At 45.0% G+C, this 11,841-nt stretch overlaps 1 long non-coding RNA gene across 2 annotated transcripts; it reads right to left on the bottom strand.

Moving 5' to 3' along the window:
* Positions 1-1,615: 1,615 nt before the first annotated feature.
* LOC137225895 (uncharacterized) lies at positions 1,616-5,666 on the bottom strand. 2 transcript variants are annotated; one of them, XR_010944077.1, is made up of 2 exons: positions 5,387-5,666; positions 1,616-2,090 (listed from the first exon to the last, which is right to left on the bottom strand). It is a non-coding gene; the product is annotated as an uncharacterized lncRNA (long non-coding RNA). The 2 variants fall into 2 exon arrangements; XR_010944076.1 differs by lacking the exon at positions 5,387-5,666 and adding an exon at positions 2,356-3,202.
* Positions 5,667-11,841: the final 6,175 nt, after the last annotated feature.

The following is an 11,841-nucleotide window of genomic DNA, read 5'->3' as shown; positions in this document are numbered from 1 at the left end:
GCTCAGCGAGCCGTGCCGGAACCAGATTAGGGCCTGAAGCCATCCTGCGGTGTTGCGGCCAGCTCACAAGAAAGCGAGTTGAAGAAAGGAGCTCAGGGGCACTGTAATTCACAAACCTGCAGAGTTATAAATGACAGCTATCGTCCAAAAATATACTGAAGTAAGGCTGCCAAGAGGACTTGAAAGCGGGGCAGAATTGCAGGAAACCGATTTCAGGAGGTAGACTGGAATTGCATTGAAAGCATAGGAAAAGAGACAGAACGTCCACAATGATGCACTTGGCCAAAAAGGGCGTATGCGTTTTTTCCTGAATATATTCAGGAAAAAACGCATACGCCCTTTTTGGCCAACCAAGCAAGCTTGCAAAGGAAATCTGCACTACAATGAAGTCTCACTTCCCCCCGGTCAAAAGGGCCATCTGAAAAAAGTGTAAAATCCAGAAAGGCAGGACAGGCCATGGAGAACTGGGAGCCTTGTTATGCTGATGGGCGGGATGTACATTGCCAACAGACACTCGGGAGAAATGTATGGTGTTTCCTGAAACACCTAGAAAACAAAGCAACAGAGCCAAGGGCACTTCCACTTATGGTCCTATAGCTTAGGGAAATTAAAATCAAAAAGACACAGCCACCCCAAAATTTGGGACGGCTCTTTTTACAGAAATCTCTTCTACGGCACAAGTTTAATATCCCAGAGAGCAAATAATGGATAAAGAAGTTGCGGTACTTATGTACAACAGAATACCACTCAGCAATGAAATCTATGTCACCAGGCCCATGCCAGCATAATGACTGGATTGAGGCACGATGATTCTAAGTGAAATAAGTCACACAGAAGAAGAAACATCATAAGGTATCACTAATACACAGAATGTGAACTTGGCTACACATGAACTGAATTACAAAACAGAACAGGGTCTCAAGTTTAGAAAACCAACTTATGCCTGCTTAAGGGGGAAGGTGAGTTGGGGTGCTGCATGAAAGCAGAATTTGAAATTAGCACAGATACCGTTCCATAAGCCAAATATGTAATAGACAAGACCTACCCCTTGCTCAACGAAATGGATTCAACAATGAGGTATCACCTCACACCCGGTAGAATAGGCATCATAGAAAATCTACAAACAAAAAATGCTGGAAAGGGTGTGGCGAAAAGGAACCCTCTTCCACTATTGTTGGGAATATAAATTGATACAGTCATTATGGAGAACAATATGGAATTTCTTAAGAAACTAACAATAGAATTACTATATGATACAGCAATCCCAGTACTGGACATATACCCAGACAAAACCATAAATCAAAAAGAGTCATTCACCGCAATGTTCATTGCATCACTATTTACAATATCGAGGTAATGGAAGCAACCTAAATGCCCACAGACAGACGAATGCATAAAGCTGTGGTACATATATAAAATGGAATATTACTAAGCCATGAAAAGGAATGAAATTGGGTCATTTGTAGAGACGTCGATGGATCTAGAGACTGTCATACAGAGTGAAGTAAGTCAGAAAGAGAAAAACAAATCTTGTATATTCATGCATATATGTGGAACCTAGAAAAACTGTACAGATTAACCATTTTGCAAGACATAAATAGAGCAACAGATGTAGACAACAAACGTATGGACAACAAGGGGGGAAAGCTGTTGGGGGGGTGGTGGTGGGAGGAGTTGAGAGACTGGGATTGGCATGTATACATTTATATGTATAAAATAGATAACCAATAAGAACCTGCTGTATAAAAATATAAAATAAAATTCAAAATTAAAAAGAAATAAAATTTAAAAAATAAAACAGAAAAAACAATTATTCCCTGCACATACATGTATTTATATGAATAAATTATTTCCATGCTTATATCTGTAAATACAAAAAAGAGGAATAAAATCTACCTTGAACCAAAAACGAAAAAGAGAAAAAAACACAGAACCCACCAGTTACACAGAGGAAAACCGTATCAGGGCACTTGCTCCAGTTGTAAACAATTCTGAAGTTGGTCAGTGGTGGGGAATCGTCTCCCATTCAGCCAGCAGCCCCCACGCAACAAGCGTCCTCATTGCAAAGCTGGGGCACCGTGCCGAGGCATCTGTGAGTAAACGTGAGCTGAGCCCCAGGCCAGTTGCTGCTGAACTATTCCCACCCGTCCCAGGTAAAACACCTGAATATATACAAGGACTTGAAAGCCTAGAGGAAGGGCCATAGAGCCACACGAGTGACAGCATGCCGGCCGACTTGGTGCCTGCAGGCCAGCCAGGATGGTCCTGGCCCTGGGTGCTCTTCTGGAAGATTTCCATTTCCCTGCCTGAGATACCCGTCCTGTCCCTGCCCCCACTGCTTTTTTCCTTCCTCACCTCTGCCCAGGGAGAAATTCCAGCAGCAGGTATGGGTGACACATCCTCTTCTTTAGCAGGTGGCAGCCTGGCAACTGCTGCAGAAAGTCCAGCAGAGCCCCACTCACACTGGGCCACCCACAAAGCCGTGGCCTCTCACTCCCTCCCACCAGCCCAGCCCCGAGACTGCTGACAGGGCAGAGAAAATGGCGTCAGGCACGGCTGCAGGGGCTCTTGCTGCCTGGAGTGGTATTTATATTGATCTCAACCCAGGCACACCTGGGGAGGGCTGGCCGGCACGGTAAGGCTGCCCAGGTCAGCCAATCATCACCCCTCAGGGGCTCACAGTTGCAGAAAATGGAACTTGCTGAACCGGCCAGGTCCAAGGAACAGGTGTGGGCTCCTGAGAGTCAGGATAGACAAGGGGCTGCAGCTTTGGCTTGTTTTCTAATCATTTTATCTGGCCCATGAGTGGGAGACAACTTCAAGAAAACCCTCTCCTAATGAGAGGAACCCAGGAGTCAGGGAGAGGAGGGGTGGGTGGTGGTTGGAGACAGAGGCCTGGTGCCCCGGGTGCAGTGGAAGTCTCTGGAAGACCAGGTGGAGGGAGGCCTCACGGAGTGATGCCCAGGGTTACAGACCTGTCGCAGCTGCTGTTTGTTAGTTCAAGTCCTGCTCTGAGGTGCTCTGTGTCAGCTCTGAGCGACAGGTGAGCTGGGGGTGCTCTGCAATGAGGGCTATGTGCACGGTTCCTGTGTGCCCAGCCCTGCCACGGTACCTGCAAGGGTAGCTCTGTATCCTGGGAGGGGCCTGACCACGAGAGCTCCGTGGGCTGGGGTGGGGGTGGGGTACCTGCCCAGGTGAGCTCCATATTCTGGGATTGGTCTGACCACGAGAGTCCCATGGGCTGCTGGGGACCTGGTAAAGGATGTCAGGACAGTCAGTGAAGCCACCGAGGATATACCTCCAGTTGCTCCTAATTCCTACACCCTGCTGGTCATTCTACCAACCACCAGGACATGGTATTCTGTATTAGTCTTCAATGATGCCTTCTTTTGTATTCCATTAGTCCCAGAGTCACAAGAAATTTTGGCTTGTGAGTGGCAGGACTCAACATACAACTAAAACAATACTTCCGGGCCGTTCGGCCCCAAGGGTGCAAAAATTCCCACACCATCTTTGGGGAAAGCTTAGCTAAAGACCTAAAAGTTCTACCTCTGGAAAAGGAAACCCTCCTTCAATATGCAGGCGACATTCTGATCGCTAGCCCTACTAAGGAGGCCTCTGAACTACCAAGCCAATAAAGGATAGAAGTTGTCCAAGAAAAAGCTCAAATATCACAGACTGCAGTGACCTGCCTGGGCTTCATTCTCACAGAAGGTCGGAGAAGCCCATCCCAGGAAAGGGAAGAAACCATTTTCAGCCTTACCCCTTTCTAAAACTAGAAGACAGCTTAGGGGTTCCTGGGGAGGCCAGGGTTTGCTGCTTCTGGATCCCTAACTACAGTCTACTAGCTGGGCCTCTATATGAAACACTGAAAGGAAAAGATGATGATCCTTTTGAATAGAATCCAGAAGTGGCCTTTCAAGAATGGAAAGAGCAGTCAATTCAGACCCTTGCCCTGGAACTCCCTAATTTAGCTAAACCCTTTGACCTTTACATTCCCGGTGAAAGGTGAATCGCCATTGGAGAATTAGTGCAAAAACTGGGACCACTTGAAATGGAACAATGCAAGAATGCCATCCAGGTAGGATAAACTACGGTCACTAAGGGGCTTGGCCCACTGCCACATCTGGCCAAGATACTGGCGGTATCTAAAAACCTGGAAATCAGCAGCCCAAAAGGCCACCTCCCTCCTAAGGGAAAAGGACCCCACGTGGTGATCCTAACCACCAACCATGCCCTGAAGTTGCAGGGTTCGCTCCGTGGGCACACCGACCTCGAGTGAGGAGGCCCTCCAACTCCAACATCCAGAGAGATAACCGGGGGCAACAGGGCACCATGACGACTCGTGTGAACATCACTTGACCTGGAGTTTCTCTCATAAAACAACAAGAGTGTGTCCCAAAAGAGTAGACTACTGCTTGCAGGACTTACTGCACCCAGAGGGGAGCTAATAGTCTTGGCGGGGGAACAGTATACCACACTGTCACCATAGAAAAGCCTACAGACACCGTGATGATGGTGGCCAATAAGACCGGCTGGACTCCTGTTTACTTCAAAAGGCTGTTGACTCAGTGGCCATCATGGTCCTTGATCACCACTGACCCTGGACTGTCTGGGAGTTGAGCGGGCAGGGCTCTGACACCTGGTGCTGTTTGTACGTTAATTCAGGGGCCTAATTGAAGAAAGCGCAGACTACTGGTCAGAGCATCTAGGCTGGCAGAAACGGTCAGCCTAAGGTGGCCAAACAAATGTGGGGCGGGGTGAAACCGGCCCCCACAGCGTCTCTGCACATCTCTTTCCTGGACCCTTAAAGGTCATTAGAATCTATAACACTTCCAATGCTGGTGCTCAGGTGGACGAGCAGGGAGGCAGGGGTCCTGGGGACAATCAACGTCACCGGGAGGCTGCTGGGGAGAAGCTCTGACCCTCGCCCCAGGGTATGAGGGCTCCCAACTCAGCACTCAGCAGTTACAGAAGAAGGGTCTGCACCCTCAGCACTCCAAGAATGAGGAACGGGACAAAAAGCAGAGGAGGGGTTTGTCCCCAGCAAAGCCCATTAAAAATCCCTGGGAGATAAAAATAGAATCTGGGCAATAAAGTCAAGTCTAACCTTTTTTATCCTTTGTGCTTTGTCTAATTTCACGTGCTCCTAGGGTCCCGCATGCAGAGGTTCCACACCCGGCACTTCAGACCAGATTTCCTAGTGCAGAATGGCTGGGTCGACACCTCAGCTCCTGGGGCCCAGTGCAGACTCCACGATATAGAGCCTGAGCTACAGCCAACCCGGCCCTCGAGAGCTCCGCCCCCTCCCTCCCTCCCACTGACTCTGACAGGATCTCTACACAGCAGCCCAGCCCACAGCCCACGGGGTAGTGCATGCTCTCACCTCTCCATTCTCTGATCAAAATATAAAGTTTCCTTTGCTTGTGAACCAAACTCAGTCTCGATCTGTTGGCCCCAATGACACTGGGCAGGGGGACACTTGTTGGGGTCCACTCTGGAGGATCAGTAACAGAAATTGAGACTATTGTAACCTCAATGAACAGATGTGTGAGCCAAACTGTAGTTAACATAGAACAGTGTATAAGGCTCGGGTAAAATAAGATGTTTTTAACACTTCCATTTGATATTTCCATCACTTTTTATAAGCAAGTTCAGTGAAAAGGTTTGTCTTATTTGTCAGGTCAATATTAGAGAAACGAAGTGATTTCTTTCCAAGGATGTACATCTAATAATCTTGGTTAAACCTTCAATCCTGTTTTAAATGCTTTTCCATTGAAAATGATACCTCTCTTTCAGCTCCCCCATTTCTGAGAAGTATAAAATCTTATAATTTATTATTACCAAAGGGGAAAGGTGGGAGGAGGGATAAATTAACAGTTTGGAATTAACACATACACACTGCTATGTATAAAATAGATCATCAACAAGGAACTACTGTATAGCACAGGGAACTACACTCAACATTTTGCAATAACCTATAAGGGGAAATAATCTGAAAAAGAATAGATATTTTTATTGACATCATCTATCAATGACAGTTAAAGTGTAGCCTAAGGGAAGCTGGTGGTGAGTGCTTCTGACCCTGAAGACTTCAATTATCTAAAGTTTGGACTCTGCCTACTTCCCAAGGCCCTTAATGAACATATGTGTAGCCGTAGCTTAAAAACTTCCCCAGTTTGGGTTTCGGGGAGACACTGATTTTGAAAAAGCCCTGGTGTTCTCCTTACATGAATGGGACTCTTCCTACTGCTAAAACATGTCTGTCACACCCAGAGGATGGTATACCGTCTGATCGGGAAGAGTTTGGAAAAGGCATCTCATCTCCTCATCTCCTGGTGCTCGGGTTCACCCCTCCAGCGTCTTTACTAACAGTCTCCCCACTTGGAGATGTCAGCACTGTCAACATCCTGTTGCGTACAGTTTGGAATTTGTCCAGAGGATGAAGCGGAAGGATGAGGAACAATGAGAGACAAGTCCTAGGTGTTCAGACAGGCACATGTCACTCTAATTTCCAATCAGGAAGACGAATTGACCAAAGGCTAGGGTTGCCCATGGAAACAGTATAGGGCTTGAGGAAATCCCGCTGCTTTGTGGCCAGTTCCCATAAACACAAGTTGAACAATGGAACTCAGGGGCAGTAAAATTCACAAAACTGCAGAGTTGAAAATATCCATCACTGAAAAATGTCTTGAGGAAAGTCAAAGAAAAGGACTTGTAAGCAAGGGAGAATGGCAGGAAAGGGATTTGAGGAGGTAGAAAGGACTCGCCATTAAGCACAAGAAAAGGAGCTGAACATTGCCAACATTGCAGTTGGCCAAAAAGGGTGTATGCGTTTTTTTCTGTATATATTCAAGAAAAGGGCATACACTTTTTTAGCCAACCAAACAGGTGGGCACTGGAAGTCAATACTACAAAAGATATCACTTCGCATCAGTCAGAAGAGCCATCCTCATAAAGCGTAAACAACAGAAATGCAGGACAGGGCAACGAGAAGAGGGAGCCCTGTGAGACTTATAGTGGAAATGTATATTGCCAACGGCCATTCTGGAGAAGTGTATTGTGTTTACTAAAGCATCTAAAAAATGAGCTACAGAGCATAGGGCACTTGCACTCATGGGCGTATATCTTGGGAAAAACAAAAATCGAGAGGACACAGGCACCCCAATGTTTACCCCCTCTCTGTTTAAAAGATCCTCGACTAGGATATAACTTAAATGTCTCTGGAGGCAAAAAATGGATAGAGATGTGGTACTTAGGTAGAGTGGAATATTATTCAGCCTGGAAATCAATGAAATATGGCCAGTTGTAACAACTCCCGAGGAGTTACGTATGATCATTCTAAGTGACAGAATTCAAAAAGAAAAAGACACATATCATAAGCTATCACTTAAAGGTGGAATCCAAAATGGCTACACATGAAATAAATTACAAAACAAAAACATAGTCAAATATGTAGAAAACACGCATAAGGCTGCTAAACGGGAAAGGTGGGGAGGGGTGAGGCATCATCCAGGAGGTTGAAATTAGCAAAGATACCATTCCAAATACCAAACTGATAATCAACAAGGCCTACACGGTAGCTAAAAGAACTGCACTCAGCACACTCAAGTCACCGGAAAAGAATATATACGACTGGTAAGAATCTGAAAAAGAATTTATTGATGTCTCTCTGTACGTGAATCAAGTGGATGTACAGCAGCAAGAAACAGAGCTTTGAAAATCAGCTGTAACCAATATAGTAATAAATTGAAAAAAATAAACGACAGAGAGACAGAGAAAACCTCTTACAACTTTTCCTCAGGGACGGTGATGCAACATGGATTGAACACATCTAGACCCACAGCAGGATGAGACATAAGGCTGGAAACTGTTTGCGCTAAGAGAAATGTGAGGTTGGGTGAGGAAATGCACACCCTTTAAAGTAATACTACCTGGTACCCATTCAATGGGTCCCAAATCTGCAGGTTCAAGGGATCTTCCTACAGCTAAAACATGCATGGAAAACCCAGAGGACTGTACACCATGTGATCGGGAGATGTGTCTAAAATGCACCTCATTTATCCTCTCCTGGTGCTCCTGTTCACCATTCCAGCCACGCTACTTAGAATCTCCCCACTTGGAGAATCAGCACATTTAAACTTCTGTTTCACACATTTTGCAAATTGTGAGGAGGATGAACGGGAAGAGGGGGAACCAATGAGAGAATAGTTGTAGGGGTTTGGACGGGCACATATCACTCTAATTTCCCATTAAGAATAAGAATTAAAGAAAGGCTCAGCCTGCCTCGCCGGAGCCAAAATAGGGCCTGAAGCAATCCTGCGGGTTTGAGGCCAGCTCACAAAAGAGCAACTTAAAAAATGGAGCTCAGGGTCACTGCAATTCACAAACCTGCAGAGCTATAAATGAAAACTAACGTCCAAAAATATGTTGAGGTAAGGCAAAGAAGAGGATCTGAATGCAAGACAGAATTGCAAGAAACAGATTTCAAGAGATAGATTGGACTCGTCTTTAACGCACATGAAAAGCGGCAGAATTTCGACAATGATGCAGTTGGCCCAAAAGGGCGTATGCGTTTTTTCCTGATTATATCCAGGAAAAAAACGCATACGCACTTTATGGGCAACGAAGCAAGCAAGCAATGCAAATGTGCACAACAAAGAAGTCTCATTTCCCACCAGTCAAAAGGGCCATCCTAAAAAATTGTAAAAACCAGAAATGCAGGACAGGCCATGGAGAACAGGGAGCCTTTATACGCTGATGGGCAGTGTGTGAACTGCCGAGAGCCACTCTGGAGAAGTGTATGGTGGTTCCTAAATCATCTAAAAAACAGAGCTACAGAGCATAGGACACTTCCAATCATGGGAGTATATCTAGGGAAGTCTAAAAATCAACAAGACACAAGCACACCACAGTTTAGGGCTACTCTGTTTACAAGAACCTCAACTTCAGTACACCTTAAATATCCCAGGAAAGAGAACAATGGATAAAGAAGATGTGGTACTTATGTACAATGGAATATCTCTTCACCATGAAATCAATGTAATAAGGCTAGTAGAAGGATAAAGAGTGGATTTAGGTCCGATAATACTACTTGAAATAAGTCAAACAGAAAAAGAAACATATCATAAGATATCACTTATAGAGGGAGGGTAAATATGGCTGCACAAGAAATGAATTACAGAACAGAACAGTGTCTCACATTTAGAAAACACACTTATGTCAGCTTAAGGGGAAAGGAGAGGTGGGGTGATGCATAAAACCAGAGTTTGAAATTAGCACAGATACCGTTCAATAAACCAAATAGGTATTAGACAAGATCTACACCTTGCTCAATGAACTGGCCTCAACACACCCTATACACCGCAGAGAAATATATCTGAGTAATAAGAATCTTAAAACCCATGTATTGATATATCTCCATAAGGGAATCAAGTGTGTGCAGAGCGGCACAAACACAGCAGTGAAAATGAGCTAAACCCCATTATAGAAATAAATTTTAAAAACAAAACGCTGAAACAATGAAAGAGAGAAAAATTCTTACAAAATTCGCTCAGGGGCTGTGATGCAACCTGGATTGACCACATATAAACCCACAGCTGGATAAGACATAAGGCTGGACACTTGGGGCTGAGAGGATTGGTGAGCTTTGGTGAGCAACTGCCGAAAGTTTAATGCAATACTTCATGCTACTCATTCCAAGGGTCCCAACACTCCAGGTTGAAGGGAATCTTCCTACAGCTAAACCATGCTTGGGAAACCCAGCGACTGGTATACCATATGATCGGGAAAGGTTTCTAAAACGCACCTCATTTTTCCTCTCCTGGGGCTCCGGATCAACATTCCAGCCACTTTACTAACAACATCCCCACATGGAGAGTCAATGCCTTTAAGTTCTGGTATTGCACAGTCTGCAGTTAGTGCGGAGGATGAATGGGAATAGGGGGAACCAGTGAGAAACTAGCTGTAGCGGTTTCAATGGGCACATGTCACTCTAATGTCACATCAGTAAGAAGAATTAACCAAAGGCACAGCAAGGTGCCCCAGAAGAAAAATAGGGCTTCAAGGAATCCTGTGGTTATGGGGCAAGACCACAAAAATAAGAGCTGAAAAATGGAGTTAAGGGCCACTGCAATTCAAAAACCTGCAGAGTTATAAAGGCCAACTATTTTCAAAAAATATATTGAGGTAAGGCTATGAAGAGGCATTGAGCGCAAGGCAGAATTGCAGGAAACCGATTTCAGTAGGTAGACTGGAATTGCATTGAAAACATATGAAGAGAGTCAGAACCTCGACAAAGATGCACTTGGCCAAAAAGGGCGTATGCGTTTTTTCCTGAATATATTCAGGAAAAAACGCATACGCACTTTTTGGCCAACCAAGTAAGCTTGCAAAGGAAATCTGCACTACAATGAAGTCTCACTTCCACCGGGTCAAAAGGGCCATCTGAAAAAAGTGTAAAATCCATAAAGGCACCACAGGCCATGGAGAACTGGGAGCCTTCTTATGCTGATGGGCGGGATGTAAATTGCCAACAGCCACTGGGGAGAAGTGTATGGTGTTTCCTGAAACATCTAAAAAACAAAGCAACAGAGCCTAGGGCACTTCCACTTATGGTCCTATAGCTTAGGGAAATTAAAATCAAAAAGACACAGCCACCCCAAAGTTTGGGACGGCTCTGTTTACAAGAACCTCGTTTACGGTACAAGTTCAATATCGCAGAAAGTGAAAAATTGATAAAGAAGTTGTGGTACTTACGTACAATGCAATAACACTCAGCAATGAAATCTATGTCATCAGGCCCGTAGCACCATAATGAGTGGATTCAGGTATGATGATTCGAACTGAAATAAGTCACACAGAAAAGAAACATCATAAGGTATCACTAATACACAGAATGTGAACTTGGCTACACATGAACTGAATTACAAAACAGAACAGGGTCTCAAGTTTAGAAAACCAACTTATGCTTGCTTAAGGGGAAAGGTGAGTTGGGGTGCTGCATAAAACTAGAGTTTGAAATGAGCACAGATAAAGTTCCTTAAGCCAAATATGGAATAGACAAGAGCTACTCCTTGCTCAACGAAATGGACTCAACACCCCATATTAAACGCCTAAGAATATACCTGACTAGTAAGAATCTTAAAACGTATGGATGGCTATGTCTGAAAGAGAATCAAGCGTGTGTACAGGGGCATAAACACAGCTGTGACAGGATTGGAGAGGTTCAGTGAGCAAATGAAGACCCTTTGAAGTCATATTGCATGGTACCAATTCCACGGGTCTCAACTCTCAAGGTTTAAGGTATTCTTCCTTCAGCTAAAATCTGCATGTGGAACCCAGAGTATGATCAACCGTGTGATCGGGAGACGTGTTCAAATATGTCTCAGTTTTCGTCCCCTGGTACTCGGGTGCAACATTCCAGACGCTTTACTAACACTCTCCCCACTTGGAGAGTCAGTGCCTTTAAACTCCTGTTTGGCCCAGTTTGTAATTTCTGTGGAAGATGAATAGGAATAGGGAGAACCAATGAGAGACTAGCTGGAGGTGTCTGGACGGGTAAATTTAACTGTCATTTCCCACCAGGAAGAGGAATTAACCAAAGGCTCAGCGTGCCATGCCGGAACCAGATTAGGGCCTGAAGCAATCCTGCGGTGTTGCGGCCAGCTCACAAGAAAGCGAGTTGAAGAAAGGAGCTCAGGGGCACTGTAATTCACAAACCTGCAGAGTTATAAATGACAGCTATCGTCCAAAAATATACTGAAGTAAGGCTGCCAAGAGGACTTGAAAGGGGGCAGAATTGCAGGAAACCGATTTCAGGAGGTAGACTGGAATTGCATT

The sequence above is a fragment of the Pseudorca crassidens genome, chromosome 6 (genome assembly GCF_039906515.1).
Source record: "Pseudorca crassidens isolate mPseCra1 chromosome 6, mPseCra1.hap1, whole genome shotgun sequence".
In the NCBI taxonomy this organism is placed as follows: Eukaryota; Metazoa; Chordata; class Mammalia; order Artiodactyla; family Delphinidae; genus Pseudorca; species Pseudorca crassidens.
This window is presented reverse-complemented; position numbering and strand designations above follow the sequence as displayed.